Source organism: Pinus tabuliformis, chromosome 3_2 (genome assembly GCF_031772625.1).
Source record: "Pinus tabuliformis cultivar Carrire ecotype Pingquan chromosome 3_2, CPIR1, whole genome shotgun sequence".
NCBI classification, from domain to species: Eukaryota; Viridiplantae; Streptophyta; class Pinopsida; order Pinales; family Pinaceae; genus Pinus; species Pinus tabuliformis.
Genome location: NC_142302.1, coordinates 969,404,857 through 969,420,057, shown reverse-complemented (window position 1 = coordinate 969,420,057; position 15,201 = coordinate 969,404,857). Strand labels below are relative to the sequence as shown.

General features: G+C 39.7%; 1 pseudogene across 1 annotated transcript in view; it reads left to right on the top strand.

Moving 5' to 3' along the window:
* Positions 1-15,201, top strand: part of LOC149183861 (uncharacterized) — a 36,741-nt pseudogene that overhangs the window by 13,350 nt on the left and 8,190 nt on the right. Inside the window, exon 5 of the transcript XR_016257214.1 lies at positions 9,428-9,502. The product of XR_016257214.1 is annotated as an uncharacterized LOC149183861 (transcript). The remainder of the gene's footprint in view (positions 1-9,427; positions 9,503-15,201) is intronic.

Here is a 15,201-nt window from a genome sequence, read left to right as displayed (position 1 = left end):
AAGCAGTAGATGGGAGTGTCGAGAAACACAAGGCTAGGTTTGTAGCCAGAGGGTTCTCGCAGGTGGAGGGAATTGATTACGAGTGACTTTTGCTCCAATAGCAAGGTACTCTTCAATTAGATCTATTTTAGCACTTTCAACGCAGATGGGATGGAAGATACATAAGATGGATGTGAAGACAACATTCCTCAACAAGTGATTGAGGAAGAGGTGTACATTGAGCAGCTGGAAGGATTTGAGACCTTCAACAGAGAGTCGCATGTGTGTAGACTCAAGCGAGCGCTGTATGGATTGAAACAAGCACCTTGTGCTTGGTACACCAGGATCGACAACTATTTCACTAGGTTGGGCTTCACCAAAAGTGAAGTAGATGCAAACCTTTACCATATTGTGGTTGAAGGTAAATTGTTGATTATAGTATTATATGTCGATGATTTAATTCTAACAGGTGATGAGAAGCTAGTCAAATCTTGCAAAGAGGATATTACAAGAGAATTCGAGATGAAGGACCTGGGGCTCATGCATTATTTCCTTGGTATGGAAGTATGACAAGGAGATGAGGAACTGTTTGTCTCTTAGGGCAAGTATGCCAACGAGATATTGAAGAAGTTCCACATGGAAAGCAGCAAACCCATGGAGACTCCTCTAGCAGGGAATTGGAGGAAGGAAGATGCTATTTTAGGAGAAGTAGTGGAGGCTACTATTTATAGACAGCTTGTGGGTTCACTTATATATTTGGTGAACACACGACCAAACATATGTTTTGCAGTTAACCAACTTAGTCAAACAATGGTTAAGCCAACCAAACTGTGTTGGAAGACAATTAAACATCCTTTGAGATACCTCAGAGGCACCACTCAGTTTGGTCTTTGGTACAGACAGACAAAGGGAGCGAAGCTACAAGGCTTCACAGATGCAGTTTGGGTAGGGAGTCCATCAGACAAGAATAACACATTAGGGAGAATCTTCAGTATTGGGTCAACAACAGTTTCTTGGTACAACAGGAAGCAGAGATCAGTTGCACTCAGTTCAGTAGAAGCAGAGTACATGGCTGCTAGTCAATCAACTTGTGAGGCTATCTAGATGAGGAAGATCCGTGTTGGGTTATTTGGTCAGCAAATGGATCCTACAATGATTTTCTGTGACAATTAGAGTTGTATCAAACTTTATGAGAATCCAGTTTTTTATGATCGGTCCAAGCATATCGACATTCGGTATCACAATCTACGAGATTGTGTGCAGAGGAGAATCATGTTGTTGGAGTACATTCCTACAGAGGAACATGATGCAAATATCTTGACTAACGCACTGTCGAGGCAAATTCGAATTCCATAGAGGCAGGATTGGGATATCTGATAATCCCTTTCTTGTTGAGAGGGAGTGTTGAAAATGCAACAAGAAAATCTTGATTTAATTTGGTCCTTGAATTAAATTAGGAATAAAATTGTAATTCCACTTCACAAGACAACTTGTACGAGTTAACTAAGTTAATTTGACCTAGTTGGCTCAGTTAATTTGAGTTGAGGGTCTCCTACATTATAGGACCCCTGGTTGAGTTTATTTTGAGTTGTAATTAATTAATTCAGTTTAACTGAGTTAAAGTCAGTTAAACTAGTTCCAACTGATGGAGGAACTAGTAGGAGGTCAGATAGTGGGGTGTTGCTTCATGTGTTCAACTAGTTAACTGATGATTCACTCATAAATAACTCATGCATGTCAGATCTGAGAGTTACCCAGTTGAGATTGGAGTTCAAGGGAAATGTACTATCATAGTATAATCATCCAAATTGTACAGGTGGTGAATGCAGTCAGAGGAAGGCCTATGAGGATTGCGCAATTCCAATCGAGGAATTTCCCTAATTTATAGGGGGCTAATTCCCAAGGAAACAACACAAGGAAATAGGGACTTGGACGAACGAGAAATTGGTTAAGTATTGGCCATGGCTTGTCTAGGAAGCAGTGAGACAGATAGAGATAGTGCAGAGGTTGCTCGGGCTTGAGGAAAGCATTGTAATCTTATATTTCTGACTAATGCAGTATACAAATAGCAAAGGTTTTTAGCTGTGGCTTTCCCCAAGAAATCATTGTGTAATGTGTTGATTAAAGTCTTTCTCTTGTATGCTTAGTGATTTCTCAATCAATTGATTGTTTCCGCTGATGACTAGAGTAGATTCAAGTCTTTTGTTTTAGCAAATCACATAAGCAGTTTGAATCTAGAAGGAATTTCTACATTTGCTATGACAAATAGTAATTAAATCAGACTGCAATCTACATAAAACCGCGGAAGAAAATAGCGCTGGAAGCTGAGAAATTACTAGCACACACACATAAAATTTAACACTATTATTTTTGGACAAATGTCCCCAGAAAAACCCAACTTGGGAAAACTGGTGAAATAGTGAGGGTTTTTTTATTATGCAATAGTGAAAATCTGAGTACAATCTGGATGCCTGAATCTGGAAATCCACAACAAGAAAAATTTGGGCAAAATTATTGAGGGAATTACCCTTCCTCCACAAGCAATCCCAACACAACCTGCCTTCAGAAAACTCGGCCTCCTGAAGCTTCTGCGTCAGCCTCTACATAGTCTCTATGATGTCAAGTGTTCGACCAGTCTCTAATGAAGACATTTTGCCTTCTGATGTTGAGGAAATCGTCTCTCCAGCCTTTTGGAACCTCTGCCTGGCCTCTGGAACTGAGAATGAATTTCTCTCCAGCAAATCGAACTGCCCTCTTTAGAGCTACTGCGCAGTCCTTTGCGCTACCTCACTAGGATAACTCAGCCCTCTTGCTGTTGCCTCTCTGGATCTGGAAAACTTCATCTGGTTCAGTCTCTGCCCTTCACTCACTGCTTCGATCTTTGGTCTCCGGCAGTTGGCTGCTGCTAGTTTGGAAATCAATCTGCCAAGTAAATTGAACTGCTCAAGCGTGTTCTCCATCACCACATCAAACTCCTCTTATAATTCTCTGTTGGAGCACCAATGACCAAGATTAAAACTTAATTAATGGCTAGGATCATCTCTGGATCGATTTGAGTGAGTTTCTAGAGAATTCTCACCTTGACTTAATTAATTCTGATTAAGTAGCCATATTCTCTAAGTTTAGACTTAGGAAATATTTAAAAAATGACTAATAATCTAATTAAGCCATCTCTAGGTGGAATCCCCAGAAACGATTTTTGGTTTTTGGAGATCTCATTTATTTTAGCCTCTCCACCAAATTTCGTGGATAGAACACATCCAATGCTACAAAAACTAATAGAGAGAAAGTGCGAGGTCAAATTAGAGAGAGAAGATGCTCTTCTTGTCTTTGTCTTTCTTGTCCTATTTCTCGTTCGCTTGGATCAGAAGATGTTATGTCTTGAGGTTGAATGGTGCCAAGAGGAGGAGGTCCAATATATATATATATATATATATATATATATATATATATATTTATCTTTCTTAGGAGCCAAATGGGTGCCACAATAGGCCTGGGTCGACTTGTCATTTGTGATGTCAAAACATTAAAATTTAAAAATTCAAGTTCTTTCTTTTGAAAAAGACATGAAAAACATGTCTTGAAATTATCATTACATATATTTGAGGGGCTAAATTATAAAATATGAAGACCGACCATAGCTACAAAATCCCAACACTCCCTCTTAGTTAGGAAGGTATTCATAATGACTTCTTCAAATGTTTTCTTGTTGAAAAAATTCTCCAAGGAAAGTTTGAATGAGCTAGCTATGTTGATGTGTCAATCTACTACTTATGGAAAGCATCATGCACAACAAGTTGTCATTGGCAACAATCCACCAATTATCCATATCGTCACTTGGAACTTGGTCAACAATTGTGACCTATGGTGAAAACCTGGGCTGTTACCATTCCTGCATACTAATTGAATGGTAACTCTCTTGCTTGATGCTAAAGGCACCCACTCTCCCATCTGGGGAGTACTCCGGGCCTTGATTCTCTCTGGGCCATTCTCCCTAGCCACATTTGTGGCCCCTGGTCAATACTTTGACCTATCTATATCCCAACTTAAGGAGAATGTTTGCCCCTTGATGCTACACCATCAACATTCCCTATCAATGAGGGAGGCATTCTCAACTACTCCAAGGTTGTCCCTGAAGTATACAAACTTTGCCTTGAGAAGAGGCTTGGTGAGAATGCTAGCTACCTGCTCGTCTGTAGAGATGTACTAGAGCTTCACTGCTCCCTTTTGTACCATGTCTCGGATGTGATGATACTTGATCTTGATGTGCTTCGACCTATCATGAAAAACTGGATTTTCTGAAAGCTTCACACAACTTTGATTGTTGCAATATATCATAGTCGGATCCCGCACTTCATCAAGCAATCTTGCAAGTAGCTTCTAAAGCCATACTGCTTCACAACTTGCCAAACTATTTGCAATGTACTCTGCATTTGCAGTACTGAGCGCAATGGATGTCTGCTTTCAGTTCATCCAAGATATCATTGCAAATCCCAAGTTGAAAGAACATGCAAATGTGATCTTCTTGTCTTACACACTCCCTACCCAATTGGAATCTAAGAATCCCTGCAGTTGTACTCCACCATTTGAGCCATATCTCAAACCATAACTAACTGTGCCACATAGATATCTCAGTACATGCTTTGCTGCAATCCAATGTACATGCCTCGATTCCACCTGGAATTGCCTTAGAGTGTTCACTGCAAAGCAAATGTTTGGTTTGGTATTAACCAAATACATTAACAAACCAATCAATCGTTGATACTTAGAGGGATCCACCAAATCTGACTAAGAGTCTCTCAGCTTCTTCAGGTTCATCACCATGGGAGTAGACATGGACTTACATTCCATCATTCCAAATCTTTGAAGGATCGTAATGATATACTTTCCTTGACCAAGAAAGATCTCTCCTGGCTTCTGCCATATTTCCAATCCCAAGTAGTAATGCATCAAGCCTAGATCCTTCATATCGAACTCAACAGTCAACTCCCTCTTACACTGATCAATGAGATTCTCTGCTCTTGTCAGAAACAAGTCATCAACATATAATAATAAAATCATAGGCTCACCTCTAGAAACCTTGTAGTAAAGGTTTGGATCAACATCACTCTTGGTAAAACCAAGACTCAACAAATATCCATCAATTCAAGAATACCAAGCTCGAGGTGCCTGCTTGAGTCCATACAAGGCTTTCTTCAATTTGCAAACATGAGTCTCCCTCTCATGTACCTCAAAACCTTGAGGTTGTTCTATGTACACTTCTTCTTCAATCAACCCATTGAGGAAAGCTGTCTTCATGTCCATTTGATGCAATTTCCAACCCATAACAGAAGCAATAGAAATGATAGTTCTAATAGAAGTGTACCTGGCAACTGGAGCAAATGTTTCCTCATAATCCTCTCTCTCTTTTTGGAGAACCCTCTTGCCACGAATCTTGCCTTGTACTTCTCTATGCTGCCATCCACTGCATGCTTGATCTTGTATATCCACTTGGAAGTTACCACTGACTTCCCTTCAGGTCTTGGCACAATATCTCACACATCATTCTTCATGATGGACTGGTATTCTTCTAACATGGCATCTTTCCAAATTTGTTGATTGCTGCCTCCTCATAGTTGGATGGTTCAAAATCAATGATACGACTCATCAATGCAGCATATCCTGAGTAGTTCTTAGGAAGTTTGCTTTCTCTGAACGTGCCACGTGGAGATGCATGTCCTTCTGCATCCTGCAAAGTATTTCGAAGCCATGCAGGTCTCTTCTTGATTTCTGGAACAACAACCCTACGAGAGTCCACTGGATCATTTGGCCTATCTGGCTCTTATTGAGATTTTGAAGAAGGATTCACTGGTTCAGAAGGCCTTGTATCAACATTCTGAGGAGCTTCATGTTCTTCATCATCATCAACATCCCTGGATTTCCTGAAAGTTGCATCCTCATCAAAGATAACATCTTTGCTGATTTCAATCCTTCGTTGACCTGGAATATAAATTTTGTAGGCTTTGATGTCTCACTGTACCCAACAAATGTTTCCTTCTTTCTAGAATGCTCCAACGCCGACCTTTTTTCCTTGGGTACATGTATATAAATAGGAAAGCCAAATATTCTCAAATGTCCAACCTCTGGTTTCTTACCTGTGAAGACTTCTTCAGGAGTCTTGAATTCCAACAATCAGTGAGGACTTCTGTTTTGCACATAAACTGTTGCCTTGGATGCTTCTCCCCATAAGAACATGGGAAAATCTTGATCATGGATCATTGCCTTAGAAGCTTCTACAATGGTTCTATTCTTCCTTTCGGCAACTCCATTCTGTTGAGGGTTGTAAGGAACTATTAACTCCCTCTTAATGCCAACTTCTTTGCAAAAATCAATGAGTTCATTGGAAGTGTATTCTCCTCCATTATCTGATCTAAGAGTCTTGATCTTCTTTCCTATCAAGTTCTCTACTTCAACCTTGAATTCTTGAAACCTGCTAAAGACTTCATCTTTTGTCCTCATGAAATAGAGCCAAGTTTTTCAGGAGAAATCATCAATAAATGTTACATAATACAAGAAACCACTCAAGGAAGCTGTTGTCATTGGTCCACACACATCTGAATGAATTAGTTCCAAGATTTCCTTGGATCTGTTGCCATTGCTTGGAAATTATCCCTTGGCATTCTTGCCAAGTGCACAACCTTTGCAAACTCCTTCATGTTGTACTTGAAGTTCTGGTAGACCTGTAACAACATTCTTTAATACAGACAAAGCCTTATAATGAATGTGAGCAAATCTATGGTGCCATAGTTCACATAGATTGGTGTCATTATGTACCAATGCTTGAGCAGATTGTCCAAGGAGTCTATACAAGCCTCCTTCTCGAACACCAATTACTTTGGCAAAATCTATGCTAGAGCCCTTTTTCCAAACAAGAACTTGTCCATCAACAAATGCAACTCTATATCCTTTGTCTTCCAAAGATGAGGTAGAGACTAAGTTCTTTTTCAAACCTGGAACATACAATACATCATTCAAAGACATATTTCCTCCTGTTTCCAGCTGAAAGGATGTTGACCCAACACCTTTGACTTCATATTTCCCATCATCACCAAACCCCACCTTTAGCGTTGACTTCTTCTCTTCCAATTTTGTGAGACTATTGCGGTTACTTGTCATATGTCTAGAAGCTCCACTATCTACCAACCAGATATCACTGTCACTTGTAATAGTACATGAAAGAGTAGAAAAAAAGAAAATATTCTTCACTTTCATTCTTGAATTTCTTTTGATTAGGCTGCTCATTATTAATGGCCGATGTAGAAACATGTTGCTTGTTCTTTCGTTTCTTATCATCCTTCCCTTCAATACATTGATTTTTATAATGACCAAACTTGTGGCAACGAAAGCATTGAATATTTGACAAATCTTTCTTTGCTTGACCATGATTAGGAGCAGGTCTCCTTCCTGAATTTCTTTTCTGAAATCTTCCAAAATTCCTCCTTCCTTTACCATTCTTTGCATGGGCTGCAAAAGCTTGAGATTCACCATCTAGAGGTCTTTGAATCTTTCCCTTGGATATTAGTCTAGATTCTTCTGGAGTACATGAGGTCCATAATTCCTCAAAACTTGGAGTTTCTTTCCTGCCACAAATACTAGATGCAAACGAATCCCATGAGTCAGGAAAACCATTAATGGCTGTAGTCACAAGTTCTGTCTCAGAAATAATTTCAATAATTTCATGAATTGCTTTAAGATCTCTCAGCTAAGAGATCTTCATGAAATAGGAGGCCACAGTATCTTTTCTTGACATTTTAACATCATGAAGCTCATTCTTCAAACTCATTGCTTGACCAATGTTGTTGATGGTATCTAATCCAACCAAGGAATCATACATCTTCTTTGAAGTGTCAAGATTTGAGGCATAAGGAATCAAATGATCTCTGATAGACTCCACAATAATACTCAAGGCTGTGATGTCATCCTTCTTGTATTTTGCTTTCCCTTCATTATCTCCTGGTTTGGTAACTTTGTCCTTCACAATATCCAAAACATCATTTTTTGCAAAAATAAGATCAATCCTTGTTTTCCATGCTCTGAAATTTGTAGCACCCTCCAACTTGTTTTCTGTCTCAATGTCTTCTTCCTTTCACCAAAGCTCTGATACCATGTTGATTTTTATAAGTATAATAGATACTAGCACTTATTTCTGAAACTGATAATTACTTCCAATGATATGAAGATTATCTTTAGAACTTCCAGTAAAACCATTAAGCCAATTATACTTCAGAACTTCAACCATAAAACAATAGGACAGTAGAGATCATAATGAAAACAATGATGCACAAAGTCACACAAGATTTACCCTGGGAAAATCCACTTGGGGGGAAATCCCAACAACCTTTTCCTTAGAGAAATTCTTTAATTCAACAAGAGATACAACTGGTCTTTTCTAGTCAAAATGAAGTCAAACAGACCAGCAAGAGATCCCTGGTCAAACCTGGTCAAAGTTTCTTCTCATCAAGTCAAGATGCTGCCCAAAAGACTTGGCCGGATCTGCTCTGATAGGGCTGAATTCTGGCCTCCTCCTGAACCCAGAAAACTTGGACCTGCTGCCAGATATGCCCAGAAACTTGTCATACATGCGAAGTCAACAGAGAGAAAGTGCGAGGTCAAACTAGAAAGAGAAGATGCTCGTCTTGTCTTCATCCTCCTTGTCCTATTTCTCCTTCGCTTGGATCAGAAGATGTTATGTCTTGAGGTCGAATGGTGCCAAGAGGAGGAGGCCGAATGCTTATATATTTCTTTCTTAGGAGGCCGAATGGGTGCCACAATAGGACTGGGCTGACTTGATCAAGTGGAGGGCCGACTTGTTATTCTTGATGTCAAAATATTAAAATTTAAAAAGTCATGTTCTTTCTTTTGAAAAAGACACGAAGAACATGTCATGAAATTATCATTACATATATTTGAGGGGCTATATCATAAAATATGAAGACCTACCATAGCTACAAAAATCCAACAGGTAGGTTACATGTGATAGCCAAACTTATCTGCTACTGATTTGAGGTTTTTGAAAGTTTACCGCCAAGGAAAATGATTATGTAGCATTGCATAATCTGGGACAATTTCCTTGTTGTCCAAGTTGGATGCAGTGAGGGTGGAGAAGGGAGTGACTGTACATTTCTTGTTTGTGTTCCTAAAGAGGAGCCCAAGATTGAAATGCAGTGAACTTTTTGTTGTCATGAAAATTATTATTGTTATAGATGGCCATTGCAAGTACATTTATTTCAGTTGTTTCCTCAATTTAGTTGGATATATCTACTTCCTTTCCAATGTGTACAAGAATGTTCTAGTCATTCTCTCTCTTTGTATTTGCCAGAAAATTGTAATGCTTTACTGTTTTCTTTGGGGCAGTCTTCTTTTATTTAAGGTTTTGGATGAATTGTATGTTGTATTAAATGCATTTCAGGTTGCTAGTAGTAATGAAAGACGACAACGCGAGCCCATGGGAATCCTTCAGATGAACTTATCGACTCCTGAGAAGGTGAGAGCTCATGAGCTGCGGCCATTTTTGGTATTCATTCTTTTATGTTCCTCTGTATAGTAATTGTGAAGCACACTGTAAAGAAATTTTCACACATGATAATAAATCTGTTTTTCTTGATAAGTTTTTGTGCATGAAATGTTTATATTATGTAAAAAATGTTACTTTGTAAGTTAGGATACAATCCATATTGTAAGCAGCATTAAGAATTTCATTTTTTACAGACATTTAGGTTCTTCTACTCGAGAAGCTGCAGGTGAAGAATTTATTTCTCGAGTGAATTTCAAAAAATCCACTAACCATGCATTATGCAAATTCCACGTGTTCATGTAATTCCTATTTAGTATATTTACAGTGTCTGGGATTTAAAACAACTAGAGGATTTTGAATTTTATTTCCTTTAGCACAAAAGCAATCTCAAATACCTTCAGAAATTTAATACTTAGGCATGTCTGATAAACATGACTAGGTTCATAACCCCATTTTCCGAGTTGAGTGTAAAACACATTATATTGTAAAATTATACAAGTGGCTGGATTGTCAGCTCTTGAGAGGGTAGTGAAAATTTACATTCCATCCTCTTAGACGGACATTCTAAATTAAGTCCATAAAATATGAGAAATCCTGTCAATCAGTCTAATCTCTGTCATTTCAAATCTGTTGTATTTTGATCATGTCTTTGCAAGGGCTCAAATAGGAAGTATTTTCTTGTAGCAGCAAATTCCCAGAACCCATATTGATCTTCCTAGAAGTTGTTAGATTGAACTGTTGAGATTTTGACATTTTTGTTAGGATGCATTTAAGTGACTATGACTTAAATTTCATCTTTAAAATATGGAAATACCTGAGAAGGTATACTGTATGGGCTATACTTATGGTACAGGTGTTTTCAGGAAATCATATTAATGCTTCATCTGTTATAAAGATAAAGTCAGAATAAGCAAATTGTTTTCTCATTGATTTGACTACAGAGGAACCAGGTTACAGAAATAGCTTACCCCATCATATGGTTATCTTCACATGGATCTACTGGGATAGCTATTCTGAGTAGGGAAAAACAGGACTACGTGATTCTGACTAAATTGTATATGCTACATTCGAACCTTTCTTTTATATCTGCGGTGCCTGTAAACTATGAGAGATTGGATACTACATATACTGAACTAGAAGATCCATTATGGTGGAATTTTTTTTCTTTAGGGTATTTTCCCAATTATTTTGACTTGCAACTTTGCTGAATGTTGTCTCTTACAAGCATTTTGAAATGTTCCTACTTAGGTTGGGCTGTTTAAAGCATTTCTTCTCTATCTCCAGAAACCATGTGCTTAGCCGTCACCCTTGAATTTGAATATAGAACGGTGAACTTTATGGTGACTTTCAGAAAAAGATTTCGTGCATCAGATTTGTAATAGGTAGAAGCCACCAGTGATAAAGATTTAATAGATAATAAATATGCCTAGTTACTGGAACGTAGAATTTAGACTCATCAGCATTGAGATCAAAGCGTTGTTAGGCAGGGATTAGATCTTATCAAATTGTATGGCATTTTAAACTGATCCCTTGATTTTTCTTCTTTGGCCTCTCTTAGAAGCGACAGCACCAATTAAGAAGTTAGAATGTATCATGGAAAGCTGCCTGTGACGTCATCCTTGCTTCTTTCATTATCTTAGATCTATTATTTGAATTGCTAAAAGTACTGTGCGTTTTTTCCAAAAATCTATTATTACTTTCTGGCTTGCCTTGCACAAGGAAATTCTTCTGATATGCACCATTTGCTGATCGTGATCAGTCTATTTATCTTCATTGTACTAGTGCTAAAGTTCTCTCTCTTACAGAAGGTCATATTGGCCAACTGTCTAAACCTCTACCTCTTTTCAGAACCTTTAGAAGGGAAATGTTTCTTTGTTTTGGTCAGCCAAAGGAAGGGATCACATGGAGAAGAGCAGCCTGGTCAGCTGACTCTAAAAGTTTCACAGTTCTTGAATCCTCTTCAGAGAATGAACTCGAAAATGTGGCATGTCTCATTTATTTGACAATGTAGATCCCTAGCTAACTAGGAATTTTCTGAAATGTGGGAAGGAAGTCGTCCTCCCATTGACCCAATTTGATAATTTTCTGCCACTGAATTGTGCCCAGCAAATCATAACTCTGGCCTCCGTCATCCTTCTAGACCCCATGAATGATGGATATAGAGTTCCTTCTTTATCCATAGAGATGTGGATGACATAAGTTGAGTGAGATAGACAAATCCTCCCATTCTGCTGATAGAGATCCCACTTGACTTACATCACGGAGTTCCAGAGACTGGTAGTGATGGTGATTGACATCTCGGAGGCTCGACTGATCATGCTATTTGTGGAGGGGCTTGCAGAGACACTACGTGGTTGGGTGAGGGCCTACAAGCCCATATCACTGGCAGGCGCTATCTCCAGGACCCGGGATATGATTGACGCAGTGCCCAAGACTCGAGCCTTTGTCCCCACTAGACCCACGACCCCATAGGGGAACTGAGACACTAGACTACCTCAGAGGGATGGAGGCTGTGGTCAGATGGATGAGGAGACCCAGAGAGACCTCAGGAGGAGGAAGCTATGCTTCACATACCAGGAGCCTTGGGCACTATGGGACAAGTGCACCAAGGGCAAGGCCCGCTACATTGAGGTGTATTCGGACAGTGAGCCTAATGAGGAGTTCGAGACGGGAGCAGAGCAGGGAGATGAGGGAGGGCCATCATCAGGAGGACCACCACCACCACCACCACCACCACCACCACCACCTAGAGGAGGATTGTTTGCGCGATTAGAGGGAGTTCTTGCTTCACTTCAGAGAGTACTGAAGTATTTGACAATCAGGATTAGGGGCGTCGATGGTACATGGGCAATGAATGTCAGTACTGGTAGACAGTGGGGCCACCCACAACTTTATTGTTGCCAAGATGGTGGAGCATAGGGGTATTCACACAAAGACATTTGAGGGGTTCTTCGTGTTGGTGCCAGGAGATCGGACCATGCAGTGCACGAAGTACCTCCCCAGGTTCACTGTGGTGATGGGGAACTACTCAGTCACTGATCACTTTTTTGTAGTTAATGTTCCAGACACCAATGTAGTGTTGGGTGTCTAGTGGTTATATTCACTGCGTAGGGTCACCACTAACTGATAGAACTTAGAGATGAAGTTTACAGGCCCAGATGGGAATCCAATAGTGTTGAGAGGGATGCACTCTTATCCACCCCAGACAGTTTTTGCTCACTGGATGGAGGTAGATCTACGACATGGGGACATAGAGTGGGCAGTGGAGCTTTGGATTTCAGAGACAGGGACTCCGACATGACCTGTGCATCCAAACATATTAGCTTTGCTGGAGAGGCACCAAGGGCTTTTTGGAGAGATCCCTCCGGGTAGACCACCAGACCGTGGGTTCTGTTAGTGTCAGTCAGTTCAGCCTGTCACCAGTGACCAAATATGCTCTTACAAGGTGTTGTTAGGGTGTCAAGTCAAATTTTTGTCATTTTAGTGAGTCTTCAAATAAAAATTTGGTCACTGGCTGTTGTGTCTAGGTCATTGCTTCTCCCTTCACTTACTCATGGTCTTCATCATTCATCATTCATCATAGTCATTGTCTTCTTCGAGGTATCATATCTTCATTTATATGTCTTGGGTCATGAAATGGTTAAATTCCTCATTTAGGTCATGGTCTAGGGTTTCACTCCATGTGTCATCATGATACCATATGTCAAAACAAAAACATGTGGGTAAAGGGAGGTAGCAGCTTAGGGAAAGAAAAATAAAGGTAAAGGTAATGTTTTATTTCAAATAAGACAATGCTGCAGTACACTACCTCGTCTCATCATTTGTCATAGGGATAGTTTTGTTCAAATTATGTTTCTAACCAAATGGAGAAGAATTTTACAAAAGTTAAAGAGGTTTTTGTCAATTATAGGCCAAGGAACAAAAACCTCCTTCAGTTTATGCATAGGGGTTATAACTTGAGAGAAATGCCCAGACTACACTTGCTACAGGAGAGTTGCTGCACTTCTGGACCGTTTGACTTCACGACAGTTTTCAGGAGTTTGGAGTGGGTGTTAGTAGTGCTTAAGGACTCTATTGTGTAGAAGACATCCTAAGCTTTCCAATGGTACCTTCAGATCGTGATTTGGATTAGTGGAAGGCAGTCAAAAGTGCTTTGCAAGTTGGCGCTGTGCTTTTGTCAGAGACACCTTGCGTTTTTGGAGTGACCTTGGGAAAATCAAATTTTCTCCCTGTTGGAGTGTCCAAATTACATGCTGGAGGTGTCCATCTTGTAGTAGACTTCAAGAGCTTTCCAATGAGCTATCAAGTTCGCAATTTGGAGCAACTTAAGGCTTCCAAAAGCTGGTTGGAAGACGGCGCTGCGCTTCTGTGAAATGCACCACGCTCTTGAAGGTGGCGCTACGCTTCTGGACACTGCGCTGCACTTCCATGAATTGCGCTGAGCTTGTGCCAGAGCAACCCGAAACTTTCCAAAACACACCCACAATTCAATTTTGGAGCTTGCAATCTAATTTTTTGCTAACCTAAGCTTGTCCACAAGGTTTTTACCATCATGGAGGGAGGTTTTTCACTAGAGAAGAAAAAACACCATAAAGGAGGCAAAATCCTCAGATATGAGCCTAACAACTACAATGAAATCAACTCATCACCCTTCATCAAGCAATGTTTTGAAGATGTAAATTGTCTAGAGTTTTGCAAAAGGGTATGTGAAGTAGGTTTCCATGAACAATTGACTGATTGGATTGCTACTCATTTGAAAGGGGAAAGGGCCATCATAGTAGGGGTTGAGTTTACATTTTCAGTGGCTGCCATTTCACTTGCTACAGGGATACCTGATCATGGAGAATACTAGTTTAAGGGTATGAATTTGGATCTTGAACATTACAGGTCTTTCTTGAAAACACCCTATAGGGAGACCCATACACACATCATCCCATTTAGGTACCTGTTGGAGAAGTATGCTCCATTAATGAAGGTTGTCATGAAGTTTTTCACCTGTGAGGGAAGGTTTTCTAGATTGTATGCATATCACATTCGGCTTGTAATGCATTTCACAGTTAAAAAACCTCTCAACATGTGCAATTATCTATGTAGAAGCCTTGTTAAAATGTCTGAAAAGGTACAGGTGAAAGAAAAAGAACACTACCCTAGTCTTTTTCATCATAGCTTGATAAAGATTGTAGTTCTCCATTAGCTTGCAAAGAAGAACATGACATGGGATTCTTTCATAGAAACAACTTTGCAATGGCATGAGACTAATGTTTCAGTTCAACATCAAAACACACTGACATAGTAGATGGAGGTAGGATCATCAAACCAATCAGCGGAGGTTCCTAAGGCACCTAGACCTGAGGTGACTAGAATGTATCAAAGAGGAAAAAGGATTGTGTTTACTTCTCATGTTGAGAAAAGGGCCAAGCCTTCTACATCAGCAAAACAGGGATCACATGTACAGGATGAAGGCTTAATTGAGCATGAATTTGAATTGGTGGACTTAGAAACAACAAATGAGCCTTCAAACATGCAACAAATCATCAAAGAGAAGGATTCTCAGATCAAAGAACTCATGGACAACATGGCAAGAGCAAGGTTTGTTATCTCTTTCCTAGAACAAGAAAACAGTCAGCTTAAAGCTAGACAATTCATCATGGAGAAAGAGCAAACTAAAT